The sequence below is a fragment of the Moschus berezovskii genome, chromosome 14 (assembly GCF_049115385.1).
Source record: "Moschus berezovskii isolate FMDL1 chromosome 14, NW_MosBer_1.0, whole genome shotgun sequence".
Taxonomy (NCBI): Eukaryota; Metazoa; Chordata; class Mammalia; order Artiodactyla; family Moschidae; genus Moschus; species Moschus berezovskii.
This window is the reverse complement of record NC_142473.1, coordinates 87,607,439-87,618,382: the sequence shown is the minus strand read 5'-3', so window position 1 is coordinate 87,618,382 and position 10,944 is coordinate 87,607,439. Positions and strand designations below refer to the sequence as shown.

Below are 10,944 nucleotides of genomic sequence, written 5' to 3'. Positions count from 1 at the left end.
CACTGCTCTTGGCACACCTGACACACTGGGGTGTAATTTGTTTATTTCTTGACTGTCTCATGCAATATGTTGAATATTTTGAACTTAATAGCAATGTTTTATTACTTTCTACATCATCTGCATGTCTCTGTCAAACACACGGTGCAAGGTCAGTTGATAATATTGAGAGTAAACATTTCACAGCACTGAGTATTTTTTCCTTACCCTTTCTTTAATTTCTAAAGGGGAAGCCAGTTTTTCATATCCCTATAGCTTTATTGCTCTGCTTTAAGGAAAAAGAACATCTTGACTCCATAAAGCCTGGTCAGAACAGACAATGATGACAAGAAACACAAAACTGCCTCTCTAGGAATTTCTTTTAAAAAAACAAAAAATCTAGTATAAATCTGAGTGGCTCAATAATCGAATCTCAAGCTTGTTGTTCAGTCACTCAGTCATGTCCGACTCTTTGAGATCCCATAGACTGCAGCACACTAGGCTTCCCTGTCTCTCACCAACTCCCAGAGCTTGCTCAAACTCATGTCCATTGAGTCAGTGATGCCATCCAACCAGCTCATCCTCTGTTGTCCCCTTCTCCTCCTGCCTTCAATATTTCCCAGCATCAGGGTCTTTTCCAATGAGTCAGTTCTTCGCATCAGATCGCCAAAGTATTGGAGTTTCAGCTTCAGCATCAGTCCTTCTAGTGAACACTCAGGACTGATCTCCTCTAGAATGGACTGGTTGGATCTTCTTGCAGTCCAAGGGATGCTCAAGAGTCTCCTCCAACACCACAGTTCAAAAGCATCAATTCTTCGGTGCTCAGCTTTCTTTATAGTCCAACTCTCACATCCATACATGACTACTGGAAAAACCATAGCTTTGACTATACTGACCTTTGTTAGTAATGTCTCCACTTTTTAATGTGTTGTCTAAATTTGTCCTAGCATTGCGTAGAACAACTTAAAAAAAGGGGGGTGGTATTTAATCCCAGTGCTATGAATAACAGTCTTTGATAGAGCTGTGACGTAGACAGTGAAGGTGATGATCCAGTTAATGCAAACATGCCAGTCTATTCTGGGGCCGGTCACTTTTGCATAAACAAATGAGATCAGCGTGACGATAATCTTTTGGAAAAACCCAACAAATTCTGTAGAGGTGATTTCTGCATTGGGTGGAGGTAAGATATTTGCCTTTCACTGTCTCTTCGGGCTCTGAGGGTCTAGGACTCCATGACAGAACCAAATGGTTTTTTTATCTGGATTTTCATTGCCTCAGGAATCGCATTTTGGGGCTCTGAAGGCAGCAGAGAGAAAAGAGATGGCCCAGGGGTAGAACATCAGTCTGATGACCAATTTCATCCTTTTGGGATTTTTCAGAGCATCCAGAGCTTCAGGTTATCCTCTTCATTTTGTTTCTGGGGATCTTCTTCATGACTCTGGCATGGAACCTGGGCCTTATCATCCTTATCGCGGTGGAGTCACACCTCCACTCCCCCACGTATTTCTTCCTCAGTAACTTGTCCTTCATAGATCTCTCGTATACATCCTCCATAGCCCCTAAGATGCTCTGTGACTTCTTCAGGGAGCAGAAGACCATCTCCCTCCTGGGCTGTGCCGCCCAATTTTTCTTCTTTATCAGGATGGGAGGCGCGGAGTGCTGCCTCCTGGCTGCCATGGCGGACGATCGGTTCCCGCCATCTGCAGACCCCGGCCGTATGCCACCCCCGGCTCCACGCAACTCCCGGCCGCATGCAGCCCTCGGCCGTACGCAGCCCTTGACCCCACGCAGACCCCGGCCGTACGCAGCCCTCGATGCCACGCATCCCTCGACCCCAAGAAGCCCTCGGCCGTACGCAGCCCTCGACCCCACGTAGCCTCCGTCCGTACGCCGCCCCCGGCCGTACGCACCCCTCGATGCCACGCAGCCCTCTACCCCAAGAAGCCCTCGGCCGTACGCAGCCCCCGGCCGTACGCAGCCCTTGACCCCATGCAGCCCCCGGCCGTACGCAGCCCTTGACCCCACGCAGCCCTCGACCCCACGCAGCCCCCGGTCGTACGCCGCCCCTGGGCCCACGCCGCCCTCGTGACGCCCCGGTCTGTGTGCGGATGGCCGTCGCAGCGTTCGCTGGAGGCCTTCTCACCGGACTGGTCCAGACCAGCTCTGTATCCCGGCTCCAAGTCTGTGGCCACGGCTCATCCACCACTTTCTCCGTGACCTGCCACCCCTGCTGGTCTTGTCTTGTTCCAGCCCCTTCCTCAGCCAGGGAGTGACCTCGCTCGTTGTGTGTGTGGTTGGCGGGACATCAGCTCTTGTTGTCCTGGTTTCCTGTGGCTACATCAGCGCTGCTGTGACGAGGACCCGCTCAACCCCCGGGCGAGCAAAAGCTTTCAATGCCTGTGCCTCCCACTTGACCACAGTGGCTCTCGTCTATGGCCCTGGTCTCTTCGCATATCTCCACTTTGGTGCTGGATACTCACCGGGCCATGATAAGGTGGTGTCCTTGTTCTATGGAGTTGTTGAGTCCCTTGCTGAACCCCATCATATACAATTTGAGAAACTGATAAAAGATGCCTTGAAAAAAGGAAAGAAGTCGACATCCACTCTGTGTCTTATAGTTCCTTGAATTAGAAAACAATTTAAACTTTCTTATATGTACCTTGGCCTATTAATAAGTGGCCCACTTATTATTAGTCATAATAGAAATCTGACTAATAAAGAAACTATTTCAGATAAGATCCTCAACCTCCACAATTGGGCCCCGCAAAGATTTGTTTATTCCTTTTACTCTTCTGGTCGTAGACTGATGGGGTGTCCCTTTTGATCATTGGCAGTAGAAAATAATGTATTTTTTACTTTGGAAGTTTATTTGTATCATTTCTCTTTAGATTCCACATATAAGGAATGTCATACAATATTTCTCCTCTGACTTACTTCACTCAGTATGACCCTCTGTAGGTCCATCCATGTGGCTGGATGCAAATGGCATTATTTCGTTCTTTTTGATGGCTGGGTAACATTCCACTGTATATATGTACTGCATCTTCTTTACCCATTACTTTGTCAATGGACAGTTAGGTTGCTTTCATGTATTTTTGATGACACCCCTTAGCTTTATGGCCTTAGGCGCTGTGTGGCTGATGTCTTAGAGCCAGCTGGAGCATGGCCTTAGGACCACGAACATTCATTAGAGACGTCTTTACAAAGTATCACTCATACTAACCCATTGATGACTCGGGACAAATGTTTTCTTCCCCTTGCCTTGGGTACTAATCTATCCAAAGGTTGATCCTGACCAGGAAGGCTGACTCCAGATTAGGAACCTGAGAGCCCTCACTAAGTTGGGTTTAGCAATGGTTACTCAGAGCCAGCAAAGCAATAAGATACAGGTAAACTGTGTGTGAAAAGAGATTAAGGTCACATCTGTGGGGTCATGGGGTTCCCTGGGGCTAGAAATAGGGACCTAAAGCAGCAGATCCAAAGCTGTGAGCAAGTCACAGTGAGCAAAGATAGCGCAGAAGCTTTGAAGGAGATGAGAGTGCCACGTGGTTAATGCTCATGGCTGAAACCACCAAGTGACCTGGTGGGACCTCACTTAAGAAACAGAGGAGAGAGACTGCCTCTGGCAGCTCTGATTCCACGTCTATTTCGTAGACCACTTCTCACTCTTGGCCTTGCATGGATGGCTGGCTAATCCTCTGTTCTCACCTCATCTCCAGGTCAATCTCCCTTCATGTATTAGAGTTTGTATCTTTTCGACCGTTTCTCCGGATTTTGACCACAGCCCAGAACATGATTCTGATAACCCTCCTGTCGTTTTCATGAATTACTTCAAAAGGGGCCCCATGCTATAGGGGCTGAGATAAGAAAGCCAACTCGGTGAGTCTGCAGCAGAACTGAATGTGGATTTTAATTTGTATTTGATCCTATTTTACAAGATGGTTCTTGAGCAAAGGACAAACGTTTATGAAGTCTTGCTTCCTTAGTGGCTGTGTGTACAGATCATAGTGAACCATGACAGCCATCCTTAAACTCCTTTAACTTTGGGTATAAGTCTTTTGCCTCAGTCCTTTTAATTCATGCTGGGATTTGATCCATTCTCTGGCCACTTGGCTTATTGGTAGTTTATACATACGAGGGGGTGTCCCTGGGTGCTCAGCAGTAGAGAATCTGGCTGCCAATGCAAGAGACGGGGATTTGATCCTTGGTTCAAGAAGATCCCCTTTAGAAAGAAGTGGCAACCCACTCCAGTATTCTTGCCTGGGAAATCACAAGACAGAGGAGCCTGGTGGGCTACAGTCCAAGGGGTCACAAGAGTTGGACACAACTTAACGACTAAATAGCAACAACATATACAGGAGGGGCTATGACTTTGAAGTTCCTCTGTGAAGACTTCCTTGGTCTCTGACTCATTCAGACGAAGTTACGCATTACTGTGGTATATTCCCATAGCATCCTCTATTTCATATATCAACTCCTGTGAGACTACAGTTTCTTTTTTACTTATCTGTCTTCTACTCAAGTCCCTGGTTGCTCAGAGGTTAAAGCGTCTGCCTACAATGTAGGAGTCCTGGGTTCGATCCCTGGGTTGGGAAGATCCCCTGGAGAAGGAAATGGCAACCCACTCCAGTATTCTTGCCTGGAGAATCCCATGGACGGAGGAACCTGGTGGGCTACAGTCCATGGGGTCGCAAAGAGTTAGACATGACTAAGAGACTTTACTTTCACTTTCACTGTTTCCCTGAAGCATAGGATATGACTGGGACAAACTCTGTGTTAATGAGTATTTGCTTAGTTAATGAATAAATCTCAATTCACTTGGCAGATGATTTAAAAATTTTATGTCAAAGGAAGGAATTAACACTCATTAGAAGCTTATTATATGCCAGTCATTGTTCCCAAATCTTTTAAAAATTGTATTCCAACTCTATAACATATGCACAGATTTTCCATTTAAAAAATTTAGAACACCATAGGTAAGGGAATGTTTATTTTTTAATTTTTAAGGAAATATTTTTTGATATGGATCATTCTTTGGTAGAGTCTTTATTTAATCTATTACAATATTGTTTCTGTTCTATGCTTTTTGGTTTTTTGGCCAGGAGTTATGTGGGATCCCAGCTCCCCAACCAGGGATCAAACTGGTACCACCTTCATTGGAAGGTGAAGTCTTAGCCACTGGACCACCAGGGAAGTCCCAAATGTTTCTTTTAAACCCTAACCCTCAATTTCAGTCCCTTCCTGCACTCCCCAAGAGGTAATTATGGCTTATGTTGGCATGTAAATTTATACTTTTTCTGCTTAATAATATTCTTATATGTACCAATCAAAAATTTATAATGCTGTTTTATGTGGTTCTATATAATTCATATTAAATGATTTTTCCATATCCTGATTTTTAAAAAGTCAGTCATTACTTCCTGGACCTCTTTCCATGTTATACATACAATTCTACCACGGTCTTTTCCACTGTTTTGTAGAACTGACACACCAAAATCTATGTACCTGTTCCTCCCTGGGCATTTAGGGAATTTCCAGTTTTGGTTAATTTATTACAGTGTTGCAACACACACATTTGTATACACCCTTCCTGCTAATATGTACTTTTATGGTAAAACTGAGAAGTTGAATTGCTGCCTATAGGACATGTATATTTAAAAGTTTTTATAGACACTGCCAAGTTCTCTCTAGAGTGACTACAAATGGAGCCTCCCACCAGCAATGTAATAGGACAGTTGTATTGTACCCTGGATGAAGGGTGGCCACTATCAACATCAAACTGATTTTTCCCTCCATGATGTTTCTTCAAATGTACTCTTTTAATCCTTGAAATGACCCTGTTAGACAGGATTGCTTATTGTCTTCACTTACATACTACAGAAAGTCTCTGATATACACAAATTTTTTTTTGAATTCTCACAACAAAACTATGAGACAAGGGTTTTAATCGTCTTTATCTAAGAGATAAAGTATGTAAGGCTCAGGAAAGAGGTTACATAACATATCCGAAGGCACACGAGCTAAGATGGTCAGTGCATGTCTACATGATACCAAGTCCATGAATTGAAAATACATATTCTCACACGTATGCTTGGCATCGTCCAGAGATGAAGAAAATGTTAAAACAAATTCTGTTACAGAGAAAAGAAAAGACTAATTTCTCAAGTCAGGCATGATTTCAGTGCATGAAGAGAACGGAGGACTGGCTGGCTTCTGTTAAATAGTTAGGGTTAGTTTCAATAAGGTCACCACTAAGTTCTGCACAAGGAGTTCTAGACCAGGAACTTTATTTTTAAAATAGCAATTCAAAAAGTATTATTCAAAAGTGGATTTGTTAATGGAACAATCTTATAAATGGCTTTATTCCCAAATAACTGTGAAATGAGGAGAAACCAAAATGTTAAATTTGAATTAATTGAATTAATGTGAATGAATAATGCTCTTCAAAGGTAACAGTAGTAATGAAGCTCCAATCCAAGCTCCCTGGTGGTTCAGAAGGTAAAGAATCTGCCTGCAATGTAGGAAACCCCAGGTTCAATACCTGGGTTGGGAAGATTCCCCTGTAAATGGCAACCCACTCCAGTGCTCTTGCCTGGAGAATGCCATGGACAGAGGAGCCTGGGGGGATACAGTCAATGGGGTCACAAAGATTCAAACGTGACTCAGTGGTTAAGACTTTAACTTTTCATATTCAGGTAAAAAAAGGACCAGTTGTGCTGCAGGCTCCGGAGTAGGAGAACAGTCTAGAGAGCAGTGTATCAGGATATCAGGGTTCAGTTCAGTTCAGTTGCTCAGTCGTGTCCGACTCTTTGTGACCCCATGAATCACAGCACGCCAGGCCTCCCTGTCCATCACCAACTCCCGGAGTTTATCCAAACTCATGTCCATCGCGTTGGTGATGCCATCCAGCCATCTCATCCTCTGTCGCCCCTTCTCCTCCTGCCCCCAATCCCTCCCAGCATCAGGGTCTTTTCTAGTTAGTCAACTCTTCGCATCAGGTAGCCAAAGTACTGGAGTTTCAGCTACAGCATCAGTCCTTCAGGGGCATAATATTACGGCAAGGCGGGTGGTGGTTGATGCTTTTAAGTCTCCCACTGGATTCAGTTCAGTTCAGTCGCTCAGTCGTGTCCAACTCTCCGCGACCCCATGAATCACAGCATGCCAGGCCTCCCTGTCCATCACCAACTCCCGGAGTTCACTCAAACTCATGTCCACAGAGTCGGTGATGCCATCCAGCCATCTCATTCTCCGTCGTCCCCTTCTCCTCCCACCCCCAACCTTTCCCAGCATCAGAGTCTTTTCCAGTGAGTCAACTCGTCACATGAGGTGGCCAAAGTATTGCAGTTTCAGCTTTAGCATCAGTCCCTCCAATGAACATCCAGGATTGATCTCCTTTAGAATGGACTGGTTGGATCTCCTTGCAGTATAAGGGACTCTCAAGAGTCTTCTCCAACACCACAGTTCAAAAGCATAAGCCAGACAAAAGAGAGTGATTAAAAAAGAGTTTAGCAGACAACATTGTATCAACAATCACAATGAATGGTTTATATTGGAGGACCCCAGGGGAATTTTACACTCTGACGGCTTTCCTATCAACAATTTTACTGTGATAATTCCATTAACACTGTGGATTGTACCACTGAACATGGAAACACGCGTTCTTTCTACTTTGGTCGCTGAGAGGTTTTGAGTAAAATCTGTGACGTCAGTAGCCAGAATTTAGGTCACTGTGATGAGTGCTTTTATTCTTACTCCTGGCTCTGATCTCTCCTTTTATCTTCCACCATTAATCTGTTATTTCGTGTTATTTTGTGCAAACTGCTTGCTCAAACACTTTGGAGCCAAGAAGAGTAGAAAGATGACCAAAGAGTTTGGCTTGCCCACTGGTTGGTGCACTAGACAGTGAATTCACTGGGTTCTCTGGGTTTTATACCTCTAACCTCAGCTGAAGTCAAATTTCTCCCCCCAGTCTGCAGTCATCTCAGACGCCCTTTGCATCATTCTCCTCATTCTCTCTGTCTGCTTCTCCTCTGTCTCCGTCTCTCTCCTTCTGCCTGCGTGTCTCTCTGTGACTCTGTCTCTGTCTCGGAAGACCACCCTGACCCTCTGGTCCAAGTTGAGATGTTCATCTCAGGTACTTACATAATTCATCATTGTTCGGTGTCTGTCCTCCTGTTAGGCTATAATCCCCATGCAGAGCAAGTGGTGCCTGAAACAGCACTTGAACACACAATTTTTGTGAACACATTAATAATTTTCTCCATCTCAGAACAGTTTTAGCCATCAGTAACCTCCCAGGACTAACTTGTTCCACTCCCCTCTTTTCACAAAGAATTGAGGCTCTAAGCAGTGAAATGATTTGCCAGTGAGTCACAGCTGGCTATTGAGGACGTCCTTTTCAGCCCAGCAATCTTCCCATGTCTGTGCAACAGCTGGCCGTTGCTGTCAACAATTCACTGAAAAGGAGGTGAAAGGTTCTTTATGCGGTGTGGTCTAAAGGCCCTGGCCTCACAGTTTGGCAGCTCTGACTTCCTGTTTTCAGGAAAATCATGCCACTTCAGCTCTGCCTTGTGAACTTTCCCCCTTCTAATCATAGTTATAAAACCTCAGCTGGGAGACACTGTAGAAACTATATACAGACTCTCAGTTTTCAGACTGTGTTCCAGGGACCCCATGAAGGAAATGAAGCCACTGGGTGTGGAGGCTGGTCCTAGATTGTTGGAGGCAGCGGCTCTCTTACATGTTCTGTGGACTAGGTTCCATGAAGGGCTGCAATGGAAAGTAAGGGTTCCCCTGCTAAAATCACATTTACAATCTACAAACCGAATACAGCCCTCTAATTTGGAGAATTAGAATTAAGAAATGGGAGTCCAGAGAGGAGAATCAGTTTGCAAGAAGACGCGGCGAGGATTCCACCTGAGTTCTCCTGATGCCCTGTGATTTGACCATGCACTTCTGTCTAAACATGCACACACACAGTCACATACACACTCACAAACACACACACTAACACATATATACATTCACATATACACACACATGCAAACATACACATGCGCTAACACAGGTACACAGAACCACACACACTAACACATACACACATAGATACACAGTCACAAACACACACACACCAACACATATACACTCACAAACACACACACTTATACAAACACACATACTCACATACACACTCACACAAACCTGCATAGATACACACTCACAAACACACACACTAACACATATACGCATTCACATACACACTCACACACTAACACATACACACATATATGCATTCACACACAAACACACACTAACACGTATACACATAGATACACAGTCACAAACACACACACACATATATGCATTCACATACACACTCACATACAAACATACACGCACACTAACACAGGTACACACATCATACTCACACATACACACTAACCCATATACACATAGATACACAGTCACAAACACACACACCTACACATTCACATACACACACACTAACATGTACACACTCACACATACACACTAATACATATACACATTCGCATACTCACACACACACGCTAACATATATGCATTCACATACACACTCACATACAAACATGCACACACACTTAACACAGGTACACACAACCTGTGTAACACATACACACACATACACACATAGATACACAGTCACAAACACATACACAATTATACAAACACACACACACACATACAACTCACACATGCGCATAGGCAAGCTCACACACATACACACTCACAAACACACTCTCACACACACATCGCGCGCCGTGGTGTGTGCAGTGAAGGGGAAGCTGGGAGGCAGCCTGGCGTGCTGCAGTCCTTGTGGTCACAAAGAGCTGGACACGACTGAGCAGCAGCAGCATCCTGCTTCCTGTGAGCCGGCCTGACCCTTTCTGCCCCGGACCCCAGCTTTTGCCCTCTCGCCCTCTCCCCCTGTCAGCCGGGCCGCCCCCGGCCCAGCCCCTGTACCCAGCCCCTGGCCTCCCTCAGGAGACAGTCTGTTCTCGCTACTTGATGAGCAAGCTGTTTTCCATCTTTCTTCAAGGGCCGCAGGGAAAGGGAAAGCAGGTCCCACTGGAAGCCCGACTCGCCCTGTGCAAGGAGAGCTGCTAGCTCTGGGGAAGGGTCTCAGGTTCAGGGAAGGGGCTCTCTTCCTGGGGGAAGGAGTGTGAGAGCAGGAAAGTTTGCCTCCCAAGTCCCCCTGCCACAGCGTACGTGCCACCGCCCCACTGCGTCTATGGAAAAGGCAACTGGACCGAATGGGCATACCAAGAGAGGACTGGGCTGGCTGAGCCCACCCGTGGAGACTGCCCTTCCCCCGAGGCACACGGGCACAGGCACTTTTCTGCAAACACAGAGACTGAAGCTGAAAACCCAGAAAGGGCAATCCGTCGGTGCTGGAAAGAGAGAACTCAAAATCAGAGCAGTGAGGCATGCGGAAGCCTTTGTGGCTGCGGGACTTTCTGAGCCAGATGTGGACCTCAGAGCAGGGGTTTGGGGTTTGGGGGGCTCTGGGAGGTCATCTTGGCCACCGGTCCTGAGTGCAGTGCTCATGGGGGTCAAGAAGGGCTGCCTGCACCTGTGGGTGAGGAAACCTCCACCCACACGCCCGTGGAAAATGACTAGGACGCCTGCCTCTTCCCAGAGGTCAGAGAACCATACAAACTGATCTGTGGCAACAGGCTTATGTTGACACAGATGTGAGGTCCGAGGTCATAGAGACTCTGAACCAAGCAATTAACACAAACACTGGTCCAGGGGTTATAAGGCCTCAGCAGAGACAAAGTTAAGACTGTCTTCGAGGGGTAGCTGAACAAACCGGGGCAAACCAGCTTCCCACAGCAAGCTCCGGTGGAGAAGGAGCCCAGGAGTCACAAATGACAAACCACACAGGGAAAGAAGTCCCCAAGAGGAAGTATCAGCACGAGCAACATG

The 10,944-nt window shown here is 45.9% G+C and overlaps 1 pseudogene; it reads left to right on the top strand.

Annotated features, from left to right (window-relative positions):
• The first annotated feature begins 1,296 nt into the window (after positions 1–1,296).
• On the top strand, positions 1,297–2,602 carry LOC129553749 (olfactory receptor 5A1-like; annotated as a pseudogene).
• Positions 2,603–10,944: the final 8,342 nt, after the last annotated feature.